This window comes from Caretta caretta, chromosome 28 (genome assembly GCF_965140235.1).
Source record: "Caretta caretta isolate rCarCar2 chromosome 28, rCarCar1.hap1, whole genome shotgun sequence".
NCBI classification, from domain to species: domain Eukaryota; kingdom Metazoa; phylum Chordata; order Testudines; family Cheloniidae; genus Caretta; species Caretta caretta.
In genome coordinates, this window is record NC_134233.1 from 11,852,481 (window position 1) to 11,857,423 (window position 4,943).

Below are 4,943 nucleotides of genomic sequence, written 5' to 3' on the forward strand. Positions count from 1 at the left end.
CAGGACTCAACCCTCGCCATAAACTGAATGAGCCGCCCACAGATTCTGGCAGCCCCAATGAGCCACTTGGTGTGAGAGCTCGGACCTGCCCCTGTCCCAGAGGGAGGGGGTCATCTGCGAGGGGACTGGAACACTGACCTATCAGCCCTTCACACCCAAACTTTCAGTCACTCTATTATCAGTGCCTATGAGTGTAATTTAAACAACAAGAACGGCTACACTGGGCTAGACCAAAGGTCCATCTAACTCTGTTATTTGTCTTCTGATAGGAGCCAGTATCAGGTGCCTTAAAAGCCACTACTGGGAGTTGAACCCAGGATCTCCTGTTTAGAAGACAGGTGCCTTAAACCAGCTAATCCATGGTGCCTTCCTCTGGCTAACGTATGGTGTCTGCCCACACCTGACTCCCTGCCAACCCGCACTGGGCCCTGACAAGCGTTTCTTGTGTTTCGATTCTGTAAAGCAGAGAAGCGGGTGAAGTTTTACTCCCAAGCTGTGTGTGTGATTCTTTGGACAGGTCTATCTTACAAAATTAAGTCAGTAACAACATTACTTTGGGGTGTTAAAAATTTTACCTTCCCTGAGCAATGCAGTTATATCAGCCTAATCCCGGTGTAGATAGCACTGGGTTAAGAGGAGGACTTCTTCCCACCCCACTCTGCCTCTTCGGCTGAGGCCTGCTGGTCCACCTTTCACTCGCTCCTCTCTCCCCGAGGCCTCCTTGCCGGCTGCTCATTCCTCTCCGCCCCCTACCCCAAGGTCTGCCCGCCACCCACACCTCTCTGACCCTCCCCTGAGACCCACCATGGCCGCCGCTCCCACCTCTCAGCCCCACCCATGAGACCCACCCAGCCTGCCACCCGTGCCTCTCCATCCTGCCCTGCCCACCACTTGCACCTCTGTGCCCCTCCCCTGAGGCCCACCCTGCCCACCTCTTTCTTCATGCTGCTGTTGTTATTCCATGACACATTAAAGATGGAATGAAAAGCTGAGTTTCCTCCAGGGTGAGGAAAGGAAGGAGACACCAACCCCCTGGCAAAGCTCTGTGCCCCACAGAAAACCTGCTCCCTGCTATTACAGTCACTGATGTACTGGGGATATGACGGGAAAGGGACTGTCTGAATTATCGAGGCAGGAATTTTACAACAATCTACAGCAACATCACTGGCCACAAACACACTCTCCTCATGCTCCAGCCAGAAGGGAAACGAGCAGGAATTCTTGTTCAGCCCTGGGCACACTTACACAACAGCACAGCAGTGAGTGTGTTGTGGACGCTGGTCTGAGGAAACAATTGGAAACGATCACTCAGTGAGAACAGAACTAGAGTGTCGTGAGAGCGCTCTATAAAGCAAGTAGTTGTGGCTGAGTGGTTAAGGTGGTGGACTTGAAATCCCTTGTGGGGGGTCTCCCTGTGCAGGTTTGAATCCTGCCAACTACGGAGGAAGTTGTGGCTCTTTAGTTTCAGTGCCTGAGCATCCTTGGCCCCAGTGGGAGCCAGGCTACGTCTACACGACAGAGTTATGCTGCTTTAGTTAAAGCGTTTTAATTAAGCCGCTGTTGCATGTCCACACTAGGCTGCTTGTGTCACCGGAGCGCATCCAGGCTAGCAGCTCTTGGATCGCCACAGAGAGCAGTGCATTGTGGGTCGCTATCCCACTGTGCAACTGGCTGCAGGGTGCTGTGAGAAGGGTTTGCAATGCCTTGTGGGCCGGTACAGCATCACGAAAGGCAGGTTTCTCTATCCCATTGTTCCATGGGCATCCGAGTCGATTGCTAGCTGCTTTTCAGCTGCCGTGGGCGTGGTGGGCAGAGAGTGTGTGTGTGTTGGGGACAGACAGTGTGTGTGTTCGGGGAGCGTGTGTGTTGTGGAAGAGTGAGTGTGTTGGCACGCTGTCCCTAAGTTCAGACAGCTGCTGGAAGCAACCAGTCCTGAGTCAGGGGGAGCGGGACACCCCAGTCCTGAGTCAGGGGGAGCGGGATACCCCAGTCCTGAGTCAGGGGGAGGGGGGACACGCCAGTCCTGAGTTAGGGGGAGCGAGACAGCCCCGACATCAGCCCCCACTTCCTGCACTGGCTCAGCACAGCCCAGCAGTCTCTGTCACATACACACACTCACACACACTGCTGCCTGCCTGGCTGTGTGTCAGGGTTCAGGACGAGGGGGGTTTAGAGGGCCATGGGCCCAGCACTTTTTAGCAGCCCTAAGAACGGACGACGGAGGGGGGAACAAGGTGGAGCCTTGGGGGAAGAGGCATTCTGTGGGTGTGGCCTCGGAGGGAGGGGTGGCATCAGGGAGAAGGGGCGGTGTGAGTGAGGGCTGGGGGGAAAGGGGTGTCATGGGGGCGTCACAGTTCGGACGCCGGTGGCCCCCCCACTGTAAGGAAGATTCCACCACCCCTGCTCTGGGTCCTAGGTGTGGTGAATTTGTCAGGTCTGAGACAGGAGTTGCTTGTGAATGACAGTGACCCCTTTGCCAATTGGCACCAATAAGCTTTTGTCACACATTGCGACGGGGCAAGGCAAGAGGGCTATAGTTAAGTAGTGAGGAACAGGTATTTTAGCCCCAGGCTAAACAAATCCTTGGTACTATGGTAACCAAATGGCAGTTGTTTCAGGTTAATCAAGACACCTGGGGCCAATTAAGATCCTTCTAGAAAGCAGTGGAGATAGCTAGGTTGATTGGAACACGTGAAGCCCATCAAGGCCTGGCTGGAACTAGTGGAAAGCCTCCCAGTTCATCAGTGAGGCGCATGTGTCAGGATCTGTAGGAGGAAGCCGTGCTGTTGGAGGAACCAAGCAGTGCAAATCCACATCACGTGCAAGGAAGGAGGCCCTCAGGTAACAGCGAAGGAGATACTGAGTGGGGGCTGCTGTGGGGAAGCGGCCCAGGGAATTGTACACGTCCTATTTCCCAAAAGTCAGCTACCATAGCTGCTACTATTAGGGTCCCTGGGCTGGAGCCCAGAGTAGAGGGCGGGCCCGGGCTCCCCCCGCCCCTCCCCTCCCCTCCCTGATTAATCATGGATACTGGGAAACAGAGATTGTGAGAGGGAGGGTTGCTTCTCCTCACCTCCCTTGCTGGCTTATGATGGCTCAGTAAGCTGTGGCCCTTGCCTCTAGAGAGAGAGAAGGGCTATGTGGAGGGTCACAGTGAGCCTCTGAGGCTAGCAAAATCCACCAGGAAACATGGGACCCATAGAGACAAGGACAGAGCTTTGTCACAACATGAACTGAGCTATACCCTCACACCCTGATATAATAGAAAGGCCAGCACAAAAAACAGAGAAAGGAACAATAAGATACTAAAATAACAACAGTTGGAACTCTCCGTTTCTCTCAGTCTTTGGGTGGATGGGTACTAAGAGCTGTAGCTACAGTTGAGGAACCAGGCGATCGAACAGCTGGCTCAGCCCTCCATACTAGTACCTCTCTCACATATAGGGAAATGGGTCAAAATTGGAATTCATGTCATGACTCACTTCCCATAGGGGATCAGTCTGTCTCAGGCTCTGTCTATACTTCAAACACTGGAAGTATTCTTCTGACAACCTAACACTGTCTACGCTGGGGCTGAGGTCACATTAACTACTTCTCTCAGTGGAGTGGACTTTTCACACCCCTGAGAGAGGTGGCTACGTCAACATCGCTTTTCAGCATAGACCAGACTTTAGATGGCTTATTGACCTAAAAGGTAATGGACTTCAGCCTTTTCCTTGGTGGTTGAGGACTGCAACTTTCCTACCTGCTGAACACATCCTATGACAGATGACTTTCCTTTGCAAATTAGAGAAGTGGGGAAGTCAGTGACCCTTACAGTCTAAGTGTAAGAACTTGTAAAAACTTCTACAAATTGTCTCTTCGAATAATTTTGCTTTCACTAGAAATAGACTTTGAAACTAAGCAAAATAAGTTCTATTTGAAACACAAAAATTTAAAATCTATACTGGGCCAATATTCACTTATACACTCTCACACACTTTCTTCCACCCCAACCATTGGAGTGAGGTTTTCTACCAGAACTCCTTACACTACAGGGGGTAAATTAAAGCAACTTAACTTTTCAAGATCAGCTGTCACTTCCTCTATGACTAACAAAACAAAAAACAAGACACTTTGTTTTACAAAGTGATTCAGATTATCACACAATTAGTCTCCTACTCTTTAACCAATCAATTCATTTTCATTGGAAACAGTAACATATTCAAAGAGCTCAAATTCTTGTCATATGAGTTCATTTTCTTTTAATCCCCGTTGCCAACAACTGAACCTTGGCTCTAGTTCTGGTTTGTCCCAACGTAGGTCCCAACCAATTCTGTGAGTTCATATATCGCTGGTTCTTCTGCCATGTGTGTTGGTGGAAGGGGTCTCCTATGTGGGAATGTTTGCATCACGAGGAAAAAAAAATCTCTCTTTTCACACTTTTTAATCTTTCAAAGTAGGAGGAGGTAGAGGAGAAGGGATGTAAATGCATAAAACACAAGAGAAAACTGTCCTACACTAAAGGCATTTATCGGTATAACTATATTGCTCAGGGGTGTGAAAAATCCAGAGTTGAGCAATGTAGTTACACAGCCCTAACGCCCTGTGTAGATAGCGCTACGTCAGCAGGACATATAGCTTGAGGGGGCTGGACTAATGAAGTCCGACGGGAGAGATCTCTCCCATTGGCTTAGAGCATCTGTAATAGCATGCTACACCAGTGCAGCTACATGGGGGCAGCTGTGCCAACATCAGCTTTATTGTGAAGCCAGAGCATCAGACACAAAACCAGAGAATCAGGACTCAACATGCGAGTATCTGGAAGTCTGAAATTGGAACCGGACACGTTCCTTGCCTCATTGGTTACCATCATTTCCACAGCCTGAAAGTCCTTGTTTCTGTGAAAATAGAATGAATTATATTGAAATTAGAATTCATTAAAGAAATGCTACTTGAAGGGT

At 50.1% G+C, this 4,943-nt stretch overlaps 1 non-coding gene across 1 annotated transcript; it reads left to right on the forward strand.

Moving 5' to 3' along the window:
* The first annotated feature begins 1,355 nt into the window (after positions 1-1,355).
* TRNAS-UGA (transfer RNA serine (anticodon UGA)) lies at positions 1,356-1,441 on the forward strand. The gene has a single exon. It is a non-coding gene; the product is annotated as a tRNA-Ser (tRNA).
* Positions 1,442-4,943: the final 3,502 nt, after the last annotated feature.